This window comes from Rhagoletis zephyria, unplaced genomic scaffold (assembly GCF_001687245.7).
Source record: "Rhagoletis zephyria isolate East Lansing unplaced genomic scaffold, Rhagoletis_zephyria_1.1 Rzeph_scaffold_00963, whole genome shotgun sequence".
NCBI lineage: Eukaryota > Metazoa > Arthropoda > Insecta > Diptera > Tephritidae > Rhagoletis > Rhagoletis zephyria.
This window is the reverse complement of record NW_016158047.1, coordinates 149,836-168,217: the sequence shown is the minus strand read 5'-3', so window position 1 is coordinate 168,217 and position 18,382 is coordinate 149,836. Positions and strand designations below refer to the sequence as shown.

At 34.0% G+C, this 18,382-nt stretch overlaps 1 long non-coding RNA gene across 1 annotated transcript; it reads right to left on the bottom strand.

The window, feature by feature from the left end:
- Positions 1-1,533: 1,533 nt before the first annotated feature.
- On the bottom strand, positions 1,534-17,784 carry LOC108362227 (uncharacterized). Its single transcript, XR_001847435.1, has 3 exons — positions 17,398-17,784; positions 17,047-17,309; positions 1,534-1,625 (listed from the first exon to the last, which is right to left on the bottom strand). It is a non-coding gene; the product is annotated as an uncharacterized LOC108362227 (long non-coding RNA).
- Positions 17,785-18,382: the final 598 nt, after the last annotated feature.

Sequence of the window (18,382 nt, the reverse complement as noted above, 5' to 3'; positions counted from 1 at the left end):
ATGCATTGGTATTCGCACAACACGCACACATTCATACATATATATGTATATATAGTACATATGCGTATGTATAGTACTTTTGTAAATCCACTTCATCAAAAATGTATATCAACAAATAGCTGCTTTAGCTGAGGCTTAACCGCACAATGCGCGAAACAATGAAATAAATAAATAAATAAAAAGCAAATTTCTAAATAAATAAATGGTACAAATAATCAGTTAATGCAAATGCACTCACAATCTGTGGAGCTTGTTTATTTAATCTACATTATATTTGCACCTGCGATTGTAAATATGTACATTAGACCGCACAACATTACAAGCCAACAAAAACGTTAGCCGTATACCCCTGAGGCTAACATTTTGTTGAAAGGCAATTTGCACATTCGGCCATATATATATATTTTTATAAGTTCTGCTGAAATACGCAAAATACCTCCTTAGCAAAAGTTTAATGATTTTTGGATAGCTTTAATTCACTAACATTAGGGTGGTCTTACCGCTGAGGTCTGCATATCCAAAATATAATTCCTTTCTGAAAGGATGTACTTGAGATTTTCACAGACGATTAAACACACAAAACGATTGCAATTGGAGCTTCTTGTACCTTTATTAGTCCTTTAAATTACAAACCTAATTTATTTTGAGGGTCATTTTTGACCCTGTGAAACTTAACGGTTTTTTTGGATTAAACAAAATGTTTGGAGCTGATTTATTGATAATTGTTTAGTAGTTATTTTACATTTGTTTTTCTTCATATTCAACTCACATTATAGGTTTGTTGTGGTGGCATTTACCTAGAAATGTATTGCACATTACATGTTTGGCAGATTGTTGGTTTGCGCTAATGTCATGCTGACTTGAGAAATATCGTCTACGTTTATATATTTGTGCTGGCTCCAGTTTGTTGTGAAACGCTGACTCCAAGGCTCTGCGTTATTCCTTCCAAAACCCAATGGAAATTCAAATTAGTGACCCTTGGATGCAATTGGTAACAATAGCCAAAAAGATAATTTCAATTACAATGTAAAATTCCATGGTGAACAAAATTTTAATTTTTTAGCAGAAAAAAATAAAGTAAACAAAAATTAGATTGATTGGACTTAAGCAAGTGAGAAAATCGGATTCAAGAAAACAAAATTGCTTACAAATTAAAGAGAATATTATGAAATGTAATAAGAATAAAATAAAAAAAAAAATAAAATAAAAAATAAAAAAAAATCTAATTTTAAAAATTTTTTCTCATAGAATACTTACTGTCCCCGATCTATCCAAAATGAAACCAGTTTCGAACGAATCCAAAAGTTTTGCAGAAGGGACATATATGTATATACATACTTAGAAACCATTAACTTTTAGTCTTGATCTGTTTGGCTATAAACTTTTTTGGTTGACTATGACTTTGAAAGTATAATAAGGTTTTAGGGATTTTTAAAAGAAAAACTGTACGTAAGATCAGTGGTCCAGTTCGCAGCAACGGGTATCGACGGAGCTGCAAGAATAAACTGTAAAACCATTTTAGCAAAACAAGGGTATAGTCAAGCGCAACAACAACTACACTAGGTTTAGCTTATCGTAAATCCTTGGAATCGGCACCCATGGCGGGACAATGAAAGCAAGAACGCCTGCAATTTCAATGGAAAGAACAAGCGAAGCGCGGGTCTTTTAGCTTTCAAATAACCATTTATGTAATTTTTAATATTAATAAAAAAAAAATGTTTGATAATTTATTAAATGCTTATGTATAGAGAAATTTTTATTGCATATTATTTTCTGCATCACCTACAATACATACATACATATTAAGCCATTAGCCGGCGAATATTTTTGGTCAGCATAATTTAACTACGCATTTGTACGAAAACCGCAAATCCCAATCACTACAGTGAGGTTAATTTTATGATTATAATTATCATTATTAATGCTGTGCTTTCATGGCTGCATTTCATTTTAAATATTGCGGTTTTTATTTCCATATTGAAAGCTTGCATAATTTGCTGCGAAAATATTATTTTTTATAAAGTGATTTAATAAAAGCTTGCTGAAAGCAATAAATCGGCCGCTGAAATGTAAATAGCAGGTATTAAAGGGATTTATTTTATTTTTGTGGCAATCTGTGCTCGATTTTGCAACAGGTAAGTGATGCTCAGAGAAAGAAAAAGGCGATCGAACGCATGAGTAATTATGGGAGGACCCCCAAATGCTTGGCTTTGTTCATCATTCATGAGTAGAAGAGAGGGCTGGACAAGCTTTGGTTATAATCATAATCATGAATACACCACTCTGAACTAACAAAGTTAATGGAATTATCAAAATGACTTTAAATATTTAATATAAATATAAAGTTAAAAATTTCAGCTGTCATTTACCCAAAATATAGTATATCCACAAATACTTTTGTGTTCTGCTAAGCAAAAAAATTTTACAAAATATCAACAGAAAATATAATAAATGGCAGCTCAATTAACGTAGCGAAAATATTGAAGGCAAAGGATTACACCATGCGACAGAAAATTTTACACACCAAAAAATCAAAATCGCGAAACTAGGGACTAAATATAAGAAAACTGCGTTTATAGTTTTACTTGACGGCAGCATTTTCTTTTATTTAAATGACTTTCAAAATTCACAGTGTGAATAATTCAATAAATTATTTTAAAACTTTAGTTCATTGCATAATAAAAATATCAACATCTTATAAAAGAGAAAATTCCGTAGAATTTAAAATATAATTTTTTTGGACGAATAGTTTAATAATACCTATAAAGTTTTTAAAGTTTATCTTTTGAACATTTATGAAAACTTTCAATATTTATTTTTGAAAAAATTACATGTTAAAGATCACATCCACGAAATTCGTTAGAAAAATAAAAATAATTAATTGAAGCTTTTTCAAACCCTATTCGTCCTTCTAACCCAGAAAATTTAATTTTTTTTTTAATTCTAAATTTCTCTTTCATCTGGTACCCATACTATTATTCTACATTGCACTGATTTTTTTTATTTTTTTTTCAAAGTCATTTAATAGAAAATCTTTTAGTCAGAGAAAGAAGCTAAAGCCACAGTTTTACTATATTTGGCCCCTAGTTTCGTAAACATATTTATTTTTTTGAGTGTTTTAAAATTTTTTGGTTTTTGTCGTGCGGTGTTGTTAAATCTGAAACAAAAAAGAAAACAGATTTCCACGCGCAAAGTAAATTATTATGAAGGAAACTCAAATAAAATTTGACGCGTTAAATGCTTTCGCTGAATTGCATAGATGGATATGTTAAAAATCCAATTTAAAATAATTTGCCGCTTTAAGCCAAGCGTGAAAAAAAAACTACGCTCAAATTTAATTTCAAATGCGCTGCTGCCAGTTTATTGAAAAAACTACAAATAATAAAATGTATAAATACTGACAAAAGACTAAAAAATGTGTGAAATAAGCTTACTACTCACAGCTATAAGTGACAAAACGGTGTTACACAAAGCGCTTTGCTGCGGAATCGACTAAATACTTTTACGCCAAAATATGCAAACAAAAAAAAAAAACACTTTGATAAACTGCCAAAAACATGCAGTCGTTAGAGAGAAAAAATGATAGAGGAACTTAACGGTAAAAAATCGAGAGTGAGAGAGTTTTTCCACAAGCGTAGCAACATATTCAGAGGAATACCGGCAATACCCAGTAGAAAATTTTTAAATATGTGGAACAAGAATATTTTAGCTTTTGAATGAAAATAACATATCTGTGTATATGTATTTGACTTTCAGTTCTACAAGCCAATCAGAATATTGACTTCCTTTCGCCCCTTCGATGGATATAGAGCTGAACTCACCTATTACCTCAACAAGTTTCATCCAAAGCCCGCCATGAGTGCAAATCGGCTCTAAGCTCTCTATAAAATAGTTCACCACTTCATGGGAACCCGTTCCAAGTTGCAAAAAGCTCCCAGTATGACTGATAAATGGCAACGACAACCAGAGAGAGCTTTTAAAACACAGAAAGCTTCAAAAAGCTTCTCCCACGAAATATTTTTTAATTATCTTTTAGTTATAAAAATCGCTGTCATTATTACAAAGCTGGAATATTTATGGAAGAATGAAGATAGAGACAAAAAATGTTTTCCTATCGACTTGACTATCGTTTGAAGAGCGATATCGCCGACCTATGCTAAGAATTATGCCTGCTGAGCACCTGATGAGAAATCGAGAGGAGCCCTTTTCCAAACTAAAAGATTTTAGCTAAAAGAATAATTTCATACCTTCAGAGAGATCCGAGAGCTTTTGCCGCCCAGCGCTATACTATAAACCTCACCCTGACCACTCCTCAACCGCAGGTTATACTGCATAAAGAATCCAAATTTTTCTTGCCGACTTACTCATATTCATCGACCGTCTAGTTTGGCTTTGCGTGACCCCGGAAACTGTAAAATCATTCAAAAATATTCCAAATCGAATAGAAGGAGACCAGCCCGACGGCCATGACTTTCACTACAGGCAATGCACCTCCTTCCTCTAAGTATTGCACATGCAAAGTCATCTGCTGACACCTACCACCACCACACCTCACATGCTTTGTGTTATACGCTATTTAGTTGCTATTGTTGCTGCTTGTAATTGTGCTGCGTTTTTTATTGCCAAAGTTTGCATGGCCCACCGCAAGCTAAGCCGCCGCTTGGCGCGCGAACACAATTTTTTACGCTTATCAAAGTGTTTACTTTAGCGCTTTTGTTTCTATTGTATTGCATGCGTACGTGCATGCCACACGCCAATACACACGCACACGCACGCACACACACACACACGCACACACACTCACCCAGATTCCCATATACAGTGACATAGCCACAGACACGGCCTGTCATCTGCATTGCATTGAAATTGAAAGGAAAATTGTTGAAAGCCCACTGCTCGTTGATGAGAGGAGAGCTGTCTGCAAGCGCGGGTGGCAGCAGCAATAGCAGCAATTCAATGGAGTTTATTCGTGGAAAAAAATAAAACTAACAAACCTCCAGGACGGCGGCGTTACGCGATTTTCTACACAATAGCCAATTTTTTCCCAATGCTGACAATGAAACTCATTCAACGTCATTCAAGACTCCTTACAATACTCACTTTGCATTTTCAATTTTTAACGGTTTTTGCTGCACATCTTTCTTTGTTTGGCCGCAAGTTTGCTGAGTGAGTATAATATTTCCGCGTGAAATTGTTTTCACAAGTGTGCGTAAGTTTTTTTGCGAACGTATGCTTTTACACACATACACACATACGTATTTATATACGATTTATGTGGAATTAGTGGCATGAGGATCGCATTTTTAATGGAATAAACGAAAAATTTAACAGTAATGAAAGAAAAATGGAATTTAATGATTTAAACAAAAAAGGCAAAAAATTAGTCCAATGAAGGAAAAATTTAATGATTAAAAAAAAAATTATTTCAACGCTCAGCTCAGTCTACTCCGAGCATACTAACATAGCAATTTAACAGCCTGAAGAGTTTCTTAAGCGTATAAATAATGCGGAAAATTATATAACCATCAGCAATAATTTACTCACAATTTCTATATCCACTTAGTTAATTAGGTCAATGGCATAAGCAGTTACCACAAACTCTGAAGCTTAGATAATTGCATACAAATTATTGAGGCCTAAAAATCATACCAGTTTCAGATCTCGTAACTTAAAACTTGCAGCATTCAACGGAAGCCACTTAATTTCCAAGCCATTGTTCGCGCAATATTCACAGGCAATTATTTTCGAACAAAATTGTATCATACCAAATATTTTACTACATTATTATTACGTGATTGTTTTTTTTTCAAATCATTTGTAAGTTATTCACCTTAAAGGTTTTGCTGTGACTTCCGCTTCTGACTTTAAGTGGTTGATAATTTATAACACCAATGCCACTAACATACACTTGTATACATACATAATGAATTTTATTCCCACTCTACCCAAATTATGTTTAGCCTCGTTTCGACTGCCAAAAGTTTCGCTAATGTGCCCAGCGCAAAGAGTACACCAACAATTTATGCAGATCTAACTACGGCGAATATAATTGTGTGTGAAACAAACCCCATCAGCCGATGGTTAACAGATAAAATAATCTTTATCAGCAAAAAAAGTGAGATGAAAAAATATTTGTGTGAGAAAAAAATTGAAAAGACGAACTTTTGCAGCTAAACGCTAAATGAGCCCGTCCCCCCGGACGCAATGCAATGTTTGCAAAAGTTTGTATACTTTTTTGAAGTTTTTGTATGGACATACGAAAATGAAGACAGAGGGTCATTTGCGTGAATGCTGGGCTGAATGTGTGAGTAGGAAGGAACCCCTGTGAATTGCACTTGGCGAATAGTTGCCGGTGATGCATCTGCCGCTAGCCGGCTAGCGAGTGCATTACAGCTGCCAACAATTTTTCTGACACTCTTTCTGAAATTTGCACATTCGTACTTGTTGAGTGCATATGTTAAATGGTTTTAGTTAAATGCATATATGTACATATATATTTAGCTATGTAAGTAGCTATGTACATATATATTTATTTATTTATATGTATAGATACATACATGCTAGTAATATGAGTACTACTCGGTTTTTGGCCTGTCAGCAGAAAGTCAGTAGAGCGTCTGCGGTTTCTTGCCGCAGACTGGGGCAAATTTGCACCACACGCAAGTAGTAAATATGTAGTTGTCGCCACCGCAACGGCAATAGCTGTCATTCAACTCACCAACGCTAAGACCTAATTTAAGAGTTGTAAAACTTCTCTTGCCTTGCTGAATGCTTTATTAGTCTATTTAGACTTTCTTACTTCCAGTCACAAAGTTTCATTCGTATTTCGGTTTCAATTTGTTGTACTACTTATGCTTGTAGACATGTACACATACATACATACGTATACAATGTACATATGTACATATGTCTTTTTATAGCCTGCATACTACTTCGTCAGTACTTTATTACGACGTCAAAAAGTAAATGTTTTTTAGGAGAAAATTTTTCCTGACAAGTTACCCTCGGTCGATTGTGGTTATTTGCCAGTGGGTAATATACTTTCCATCACTCTTTCAGTTGAGTCATTGGGTATAATTTTTGAAACAATGTAAATTTCCTTCTTTAGGAAAAATATTTTGAAAAATGTTAAGTGAAAATTAAAGAAAATCTCTTAATGCTGGTAAGCTAAATTAAGACATCATATGAGATGGTTCTGTGTTCTAACTATTTGCCACGCAAAAAGATTTCACTGCTAATGAACTTGAACGAATGAGAGTCTTCTTAGCAAAGCCGCCAGAAGAAGGTGACCTATGTAAAATGGAAGCCTAACCAAATTATAATTTCCTTCCAGGTCTCTGGCATAAGGACATAACATAGTCGACTTTTTCACATACATACATTCAGTCACAGCACAAACATAGTAGCATAAGACCTGTCGAATCTTCCGCAGCTACGACAATAAAATGCCCGCCTTACTCATTAATTTGGAAGTCTTCTACTTAAGAAACTGTCCGGAAAAAACTGCTTAATGGGAAGGCATGGAAGTAGAATGGACCTACCGGCCATTGATATCTGTCGCAGCTAAGTTAGGAGAAAAAATTTAAGGCATAGTGCTCTCCCTCTGTCACAGCGGCGACCAGAGCCGCCTATACTTCCATAATAATAATTCCATAAAAATGGAATTTGCTGGCCTTAAAGACAAATTTCTAACTATACGAAATTTCACCGCCTCTTTTGTAGAAAATCTGGTTTTACATATTTTTTGGCGCAACATTTTGTTACCGCATATTGCGAGAATCGTTAAAAATTTCACTGAAATTGTTTACAGAATAGAATTTACAATGTGCGTTGGGCACAAAGCACAATTTCGCTCCACTCCACGCCATTCGAACTACATAATTTAAATTTCTCAGCTTCTTTGTCTTCAAATCACTTCTCAAATTTAACTACATTTTATTCAGTTAAATATTTTTTATCCTCCCATTTGGCGTGTCCATTGTGCCTAAGTGGCCAAAAATTCACTCACAGCTTCTGCTATGCGAACGTACCGAAAAGAGAAAACAAAAACAATGTTTCGACGTACTAACTATGCGACCCCAAAGACGGGTTAATCAGCGTACTCGAACGAAAATTTTTATTGCCACTGCGTGTATATATGCCATTGTTATTGTCGAAGTAGCCCTGTGGGAAAAGCACTATGTAATGCCGAACTGGTTCGGTACTAGAGAATTTAGAACCATGACTTTGGCGCTCGAATTCTCTTTATCTATAATTCCGAACCAGTTCGAAATTCGTCACCGTAGATATATTTTTCTAAAGATTTTATTTTTCTTTAAGACGTATCATTTTTTCTGTGACTATTTTGGACTTAGCAAATATTGCGTATCACTGAACAGGAACGATTAAAAATAAAATACGTAGTTCGATCTTTTACAAAAAGATACTCTTCTAATTGGTTTTGCTTTATGCATCAAAATAAAAGTGGACTTAGCAGCAAATGTTCACTCTTAGCCAGCGGTATGTAGTCTTGAAAAAGTAAAGTTGTTTTTTAAAAGAACCACATTTCGCTGCTTTTAAATTGGTAGGAATCTAGTTACTACCGTCTGGTTCGTTTTTGGCGATAAAAATTTAGTACGGAACTATAAATTTGCTTCACTAGTTCGGCGTTTCCTGTAGGGTTGTTGCTATTCTAACAGCCCTTTTCGGGCGTTGCGTTTCATATTTGATTTTCTACACCTAATTTGCATAATTTGCCGTATAGATTTTATGTTTTTCATTCGTTCGTTTTTTTGTTTTCGTACATTTGAACCCCAAGCCACACAACTCCACCTTCAGGGCAGAGGAAAGAACCTCGCACGCGTTTTATTGTTTCTCACTCCAGCTTGTTACAAATATTTTTATAGTTATGCGTTGCCAAAATGCGAGTATTTACATACATATTTTTTTATTTTTCCTACAGATTTTGCCTGGCGCTGATGAAATTTTTTCATGAATGCAAATTTGAGAGAAAATCCCTCTGGCTTGGTGGCTTTAAAGTTAGAGCTGCGTGCGGTTAACTACACTTCATACCAGCATACATACCCACATCATATATCCATAAATACATACTCGTACATAGCTATTCATGAGTAATCATTGTCGTGCAGCACACAGCTGGTCACACCGCCAACGTTCGAGGCAACTTGCTAGCACAGCTGTGTGTTTGAAAGACGTTCATCGGCTGGTGGCTCTTGTTAGTTGATCTACTATTGAGAGCTGTTTGTTGGGAGCGTTTATGGCACTCTAAATATTCGGCTGAAATCCCCCTACGTTAATCGGGTATCTAGTTGGCTGGTTGGTTGGCTGGCAGCGCGTGGGCCCAATTCGTTTACTCAGTTCATTCATGCACTCCTCGCCTAGACAGCGAAAGCGTACACAATCGTTGGTATAGACTTACCTATCTATTCATGTGTATTTAAATAAGTAAATTTTATTCAAACTTTTGTCTGCATATTGATATCAATAACTTTTATAAAGGCAAAAGTGGCTCAGCTGTATGAAAATCCTACTTCAGCATGATAACCCCGATAAAAGATGCAAATGCAAATTTCCAACTCACAGCCACAAGATATGCACGCACACTAGGATTGAATGTACATATTGTGGGATTTCGATAAAATATATAACTTGTAGTTAGCTACAAAAAGCCAACTTGAAACTAGTTGAAATGTAATGTTGGAGTCATGCACTTCACAAACACTTTTTCGGTTGCATTTTGAAGTTATGTCCAGCAGAACATTTAAATAAAAATGTAATGTTAAATAAAGTAAATAAATAAACAAGTAAAAAAGTTTAAAAATAATTGTTTTTTATTATTGATATTTTATGTCCAAAAGTAGCTAGTTAAAATTTAGTAGAAGTCGAATTGAGAGCTAATTAGCTTTTCTCAAACCTTTAGTTCCTCCCTAAACAACTTCAAGTTGACTTATAGTTGGACATATTTCATGCAGGGTACTATTCAAGCGAATTTGTGGAGTCATTCCCTACAATAATTTGAAGTAAAAGTTTACGAAAAAAAAATAATTTGAAAAAGAGGTAGAAAAATGTATTCATGCCAGCCATATTTCTAGATTTGTTTTCCAAGCAGCTGCGTATTTGTTCGCAAGACCCCAATAAAGCTAGAGCAAACACTTCCTTATAACAAAGAAAGTTGTCAGTCGGACATATATGTATATATAATAAATAGTTAAAGATATTCGAATAACTTCAAATAAAGAATATTTTCCCCATAAGTGTTTAGGCTACTAACTAACTTACATAGCGCCTACTGGTATCCAACCGGAGACGAAGGACATACTACATATATGTATGTGCCATACACTTGAATAGCGACAATGGGCCAAATGAATACTGACCTAAGCAATTGTCTTTTCTTAACATTTCAGACCTTTTACTCGAACTATTCAAATAAATTTAAGTAAAAGGTCCGAAACTTTAAGAAAAGCTTTTGCGCCGTTTTTCTCTGCGTTAATTTTCTTAAAAAATTCTAGACAAAAGTTGAAAATTATAATGAAAAATTAAAGCTTAAAAGTTGCGTTTACATGGTTTTTGGTAGAGAATGAATTTTATTGAGATTGAAGAATAATGTAAATTAAATAAAAAAAGCTAACACAGAAAAACAGCGAAAAAGCGTTGTCCCTATTCAAGGGCGGGGGAGTATATATACAAATATGCATGTGCAAAGCTGGATGTGCTAAAATTTCATATAAGAAATGGCCCACATGCACTTCTCAAGTGCCACTTAGCAAAACTTGCTAAAATAGTAAATTGATGGCACACGAAATGTTCGCCTTATATCGATATACATTTATACGTATATATGTAAGTTCAACAAAAATCTACCAAAATTAGAAAAAATTTACCTTTTTACCAACCCAAATTTTGCGTACAAATTTCAGTAATAATCTACCGAAGTGGCAACCCTGCATCTCTCCATAATTTAAGGGTACACTTAGTTTCTGTCACAAGGTTCTTTATATCACCGAACGTTGTTGGCTAACGCAGTGAGAAAGAAGGCCCAGGATTAAATTATCTATTCACACAAAATTTATTCAGTAAAAAATTGTTTGGCTAGGCGCCGTGGCCAATGGTAACCAAGTAATGCAGTGTCGGCTGTTAGCGCTTTGGTTTTTGCCGTTGAGAAAACACGGGAAGAGTTTTTGCGGGATGCATTAGGGGCTCCATTCAAAACTCATTTTACTGAAATCCGGAGGAGCTTTTGATTACCTAAATATAAATGGTTGTTCGCCAAAAATATTAAATCAACGCCATTTTTTATCAATGGAAATTGTTAAATAAAAAAACCACACTCTGGCTGCAAAGAATTCAAAAAAATCAACGGGAACGGGAGTTCGAAATTTAGACCAAAGTTTTTTGAATTTTTCTAAATGTTGTATATAGTTTGAATCCTTGATTTTTATATGGATTTGGTTAAAGTGCAAAAAATATTCTTATTCAAAAAAAGTAACAAATATTTTTTACTTGAAAACATTGTGAATATTAATAAAAAAATCACCAGAGTCACTGTATTTGTCTATAATAACTCAAGATGAAGTTTAGCGTAATATGATCGATTTGATTTATTGGAGACAACTACGTGGCTTGAAGTAACTTTTTATGCTGGAACCTAGTACTGCATACTACCATGTTTCGGACCCCTGCGAAGTCGATCAGTTTCAGGACGTTATCGGACGTCACGTCGTGAAGACTGAATTTTCCGACTGTGTGTCCAAACATCCCCCTTCCTTTTGATATCGTGACGGAAGCAGCTCGTATTCGCGCTCCAAGCGTTCTTGAAGATACCCTAGGATGTCACGTCCTTCTCTTCCATTGGGGCATAGGCGCAGGTAAGCGAGATGTTGAAGAATGCGACGGATGGTGGCATGCGTCTTATTGTTGTCAGAAAAAAGGGGAGAGATTTAAAGTTTTACTCCAACTCGAAAAGGCAATTGTATTTTTCATGGCGGAAATACAGATACTCGGAAGTTTTCCACTGCCTGCCGAGTGGCGACTGCTATTTGGAAACATTCTTCTGCCCAACCCACAAATTATTTAAGGACATGAATTATGGTCAATAAACTGAAATATGTAAATATTTACATTATAATTACAAATGCAGATTTGACTATTATCTAAATGTTTAAATGAATTTACGTTTGCGCTAACATATCCCCAAAGATCTGTGCATAAATTTACTAAATGCAGAGAGAAATATTACAATTTGCAAGAATCCACAGAGACCTAAATTATTGATATATTTGTATACTTGCATAAGTAAATAACTACAAATGTATGTGCTCGTGCTTACAAATATTCACACATGCATACATTATATATTTGTATGTACATACATATGTATATATGTACGTATGAATGTATGCACATGCAATCGAATGTGAAGCGCTCAATATTTACGATGCAACTACTATAAATTGAGTCGCAATTAAAATTTTACAAACAAAATTTTGCCAATTCCATTTGGGAAAATTTAGTAAAACCTTTATAACTGGCATGACATTTCAATTTCGTATGCATAAGTGCACATGTATGTGAAGAAGAGCGTGGGGCAGGAAAAGCATGACAATTTTTTTTTATATTTAAGAGAGTATAAAAACAAGAACTCAAATGGGAGTGGTGCCAACAGGATCCTTGCGTGCAGGCACCTAGGCACCACACTCACACAACCAAAGATAACTATCTGGCGGCCATGTATGTATGTAGGTACAGTAGGCGGATGCCACGGTGAGTCAGCAATTAAAAATGCAACATACAGAGGGCAAATATGTATACATAAATACATCGTTATATAGTACATACATACATACATATGTACGAACGTATGTATATACATAAACATATAAATGTCCATGTACACGTATGCTCAAATGCACTTACAGTGAATGAATATTTGTAAGTAAACAAAAAAATACAGTTGTTTGTACTTGTAGGTAAACATAGGGTGCACATGTGCTTGTATGCACTCTATAAACAGTGGCACATGCCGGTGCAGTGCCCTGTAGGGAAAAACTTGTTAGAGTGTAGCAAAAAATTAAATAATTTTTTGATTTTAAAATGAAAAAGATAAAGCAAACGAATTTTTTGGAGATACCATTTTTCGGGGTTTTTCGAGACTTTTCGATATTTTCTTGGGATTTTTTCCTGCTGTTTTTGGAATTCTCCTGGTTTTACTTTTCGGACTTTCTCGAGATTATGCAGCATTCCTGGTCTTCCTTGGTATGTGTGTGGGATTTTCGGAATTTGAGATTGCTTTAGGCATTGAATAACAAAATGGAATATTTAGTGATTTTCATAATTTTCGAAACTTTTATGGATTTACCAGGGATTTTTTCTTCAGGTTTTACTTTTTGGTTTTTCTCCGGATACTCGGTATTCGTGGTTTTTAATTTTTGAGTATCTTTCGGCACATTTCGCAATCTCTTTCGGTATTTTTCTTCAAGTTTTACTATCTGTTTTTCGGATTATTCAGTTTTATTGATGTTATATTTTGCGGTAACTTTCGGGACGTTTTTGGAACTTATTTCGTGATTTTTCCAGATTTTGTTGAATTTTTGGGATCACTAGAAAGTTTCTTTAGACATTGATAAAAAATGATATTCTATGTTTCCGGGTTCTTCTCAACAACTTCTACTTTGCTTTTTATGAATGGCAAAATAAAATTTTAATTCAGTATTCTGTATAACTGCACTAATAAAAACTAACCAAATTTATCTATCTGCATTCAATGAAGATGCAGAAACATTTAAAATAGTAAGCACCGAGTTTAAAAATTTAAGCGAAAATTTTCCTGCAAGGCTCCAATATATTTGCACAAATGCGTATACGAAGAAACGCAAATACAAATTGAAATTAAAATTTATATGAAATTCATGTCTACGCCTATACGTATGTATATGCAGTTATTTTTTTAGTCCTATTTTCCATAAGTTAATTTTTGCCTTCATTGCCTTTTTATTGGTATTTCTTTTTGGCGTGCAACGCCCCACGCTCAATATTTGCGCACTATAGCGAAGTGAAACGCTTAACTATAAGCGCACTTTTTGTAGGCGCACATAAAGTTAAGTGATGACGCAGTTGCACGGTGTTCAAAAATCGGTGATTTGATGAGTTTTAGAAATATATGTTCACTTCGAAGAAAAGTAATTAAATGCATCTGAAAGTATTTGATTTGTAGCATAAATGGCAATGGTTATTATAGACGAAAGACAAGTTTACTTAGCATCTATAAAAAGATTCATGATTGGAATCTAAATATTCCAACTAATTTCCATCGAGAATTTTATTCAGCCGAAAGAATATAGCTTTAGTATCATGATCATAAAGGAAAAAAATGCACTGAAAGAGGTGTCGACCCATACAAATGAAAATAGTTATACTGGCTTGTAAGATGTTAAGGGAATTCTGGCCTAACACCAAGCAGAGAAGCACTCCGAATAGTAGCAACCAACACGGGACTTTGGCCCCTAGTTAAGCAATGTGGCAAGAATGGGTCGTAAGTATAATAGAACTTGTCACAGCTGTCAGGTTAAAGATAGCGTATAGTAATCAGGATTTGCTGGGTGAATGTCCAGTCCTTGTTATTGGGTAAACAAAAATTTAAAATACACATAGTTGAACAACTGGTGGATCTTTCAGAAGCTACTTTAAACAAGACGGTAAATTTATCAGAGAATGAATGAAAGTAGGATTTGCATAGGCATACATACACAATCCTTGTTAAATCGACCATTTTGGATTTGAATATATTTTCCTTCTGTCATATAACGAAGTTCTGCCAATGGAAAAATTTTTTTTTTAATATTTCTGAAAGCTCAAAATTTCATAATTTTCTGAATATTGAAAGTTTTTGTTGAGTATCTCGAAAGCGATTATAGTAGTTCCAGAATGGTTCTGGAATATGATTCGGTTAGTTACCAAATGAAATGGTCATATCGGAAAAAGTACTGACTTATTCCCTTTGGTAAATAACCAATTCAAATAATATATTCATAAAAATTAAAAATAAGATAAAACTTTATTGTGAAATTTAAAAACTAGTAAAAGCAACAACTTGCATACATACATTTTTGGCAAATTTTTTTCTAAATACCTCTCACTTATCTTAAAATTCCTAAAATTCTAAGTTGAAAAAAATATATGTATTATTGTAAACTCTAAATTAAAAATAAATTTAAATAAATAAGATAAATTCTTTGACCTAACTTTATTTAGATTTTGGGAAAAAAATCAAAGTTCTAAAATTCATTTATTTAAAACAATGTGCCAAAGCTTTTTTAAAGCTTTCTGTACAATTTGAATACGGCTGTCACAAAATAAAAGCTTTCGCTGGCCAACACTGAAAATTTGAGGATCTTTCAAGATCAGTTGGAGGTATAGAAGAAAAAAAAAATGCCAACAATTTTTATAAGTTTTTGCTTTTACGATTTTTTTAAATTTCAAAATTCTGTAATTTTTAATTTTTTATACTGTTTTACATATTTTTTTTATATCGCTAAATATAAACTATAGAACGATACCAAACCCAGTTTAGTAACTATAGTTATATATATATTATTTTTTGAGATATTCAAAAATTGAACTTTTAAAATCGCGGAAATTGTGAAATTTAGAATTTTGCATAACTTTCGAAAAATAAAATTAAATTTCTTTGGCACAAATTCGTTACATAATAAATGAAAAGCCAAGCTGACCAAAATTCATCCAAGTCAAAAATAGTCGATGCCAAGCATTAGTCGATACTAACGGGAAGTGTGTCTAAATGGTGTCAAAATGCGCTAATTGTATCTTAAGTAGCTCTCAGAAGACCCCGAAAGCTGAAATTTGCTGCTAAACAGTTAATGGGTGCTAAAGTGGGTTCTTGCATTCAAAAAAAACTTCCTAACTGACTTAACCAAAGTTTTCGACTTGCTATACCTGATAACTGACCTGACTTTAAAGATCGAATGGAAGTAAATATATATGTATTAAGATGTGTAATTAATTACAATTACTTAAATGAAGTCATAAGCAATCACCGCACACTGTACACAAGCAGCTCCCACATGCTTCATTGGTCCCAACAGTGCGCGACATATTGAACCGAAACGGTTTGTGGCAGTGGCATATGCGGCAATCACGTTGCCATATATACATACATATCTATGCGCTATTGAACCACGCGCTGTCCCATGAGATGCGATTCGCGATGCACGCTGGAGCGGTGCGCCAAATCAAAGCGAGTTGGGGCGTAAACGTACAAAAATCCATAAATGCAAACACACATACATACATACACCTAAATGTACAAACGCAAATTGGAAATGAAAATAAAGGGCACATATGCTGAAATGAACTAACGAAAACAAATATGTACATACATACATACATACAAACATATGTAATAAAAGCATAGCCAAAAAAAAATTTTACGTTAAATAAAAATTGCGAAAAAATCGCGAATAAAGTGAGTCAAAGTAATGCAACAAAACGCCTCGTACATACAAATATGGCGGGCGCAGCTCAAATGAAGTAAGCGTTGAACCAGAAATGGGATTGCTACGCTGGTCGCTGTCGTTGATATTTTGAAATTGGAATTCGTATTGAAAGCGAAATTTTAAATCAGCGCACAAATAAAGAATTAAATAATAAAAAAAATAAATGAAATGAAAATGGCATTAAAAATAGTCAGCAAAAAATAGCAGCTTCAAACTGAGCGGCTTAGTTGGCGACGCGTAGCCGGCCTGCCGTTGGATGCACAAAGGCAGAAAGTAGCAGCAGCGATATTAAGCGCATATGGATATCCACTTATGAGTATTTGTGTAGCTACATACATACGTACGTATTTATAGCTCAACTGATTTGTGGGTGTGGATGCAAAAATTCAAAGCTATTGTCCAACTATGGTTTTCAGCCAACAACTTTTATAGGCATAGCTCTATTCATATGTTAGTATAGCTAGATATCTATGTTCATATGTATGTATTTTATGAAGTAAACAAACGTGACTTGTACACAGTTGATGTTACTGACCTCAGTTGATGCGCGCGCCGGTTGCAGGTTCAATGATTGCCAAATACTACTAGCTAGCTGCTCTCTGCAATGTTGAAAATAATGTTTGTTCGTTTTGCTTGCTGGTTCCAATATTAGGAGTACATATATGTATGTGTGTGCGTGTGTGTGCGGGCGCGAGTGCGGTAGGTCGGTCGCACTATTGGTCACACTATGTTGATGTTAGGAATGGATCGGTTGGTTGGTTGGTTGATGGCTAGCTGCTGCACTCGACTGTTGAATTGCTGAGTGAAATGAAAAATTACTGAGTTGATGGATTGCTGACGAGGTTTTTCGATCTTTATGGGTTATTGTTGTTGTTGTTGTTTTTACCATAAATTGTTGCACTGCTGAATTGCCGAATCGTTGAATTGATTTGTTGCCTAGACAAGTTGCTGTTGGCAAGTCAGTTGCGGCAACGCTATGCGGCAGCGTAATGCATGAAAGTCACTTTTGCGGGGCGCGTGTGCTAAGTTTTATGCAATACTTCAGTTTGGATGCATATTCATTTAAATTCAGTTTTGTTTTTAAATTTATAAAAATATTTTTTTTTTAATTTTTTCCCACGCCTCTTATTTTGCTTATGTTGTTGTTGTGTTGTCTGTTTTTCACAAACTTTATTTCATTACATCTTTTTTAGTTAAATATATTTGTTAACTTGTAACTTGTAACTCCTTGATTTTTATTTTTGTTATTTGTTTTTGTGAAATTTTAAAAATATAAAAAAATTTGTTTGCATATTTTGTTTGAAATTTGTATGCTAAATTTTTATATTAATTTTTCACACGCTTGTTTCTTATATTTCTCAGTTTTTCTATTTTTTCAGCTAAATTTTTTTTGTTAACTTTTATCTCTTTGAGTTTTAATTACTTAGGGTTTGCAAATTAGATTTTTTATTTTTAAATTTTTTCCATATTTGGGTTATTTTTTTGTCAAACGCTTTTTTATATATACATTTTTTTATTATATTATAGTTGGTAAATAATGGGATTTCAACAATTTTATTGCACACATAAAAAAAAAAATATTGTTCGTTTAATTTGTGAACTTTTTTTATTGATCTATTCATGTAATTTACATTTTCAACCACTTTTTATTAATTTCTTAACTCACTTCATGTTTGCTAGTTAATTTTCGCTGCTCTGCCCACCGTTCACTTACTTCTCCTTCAACTTTTTATAGCTAATAGGCAGTTGTTTTTCTTTTTTACACTCTCTTCACTAAGTTTACTCCATTTGTCATACTTTGTAAATATTGCGGTCTTTGCTTAGTGGCGATTCTACTTAAATTGCGTTTATTCTAGTTTTTTATTTATGTA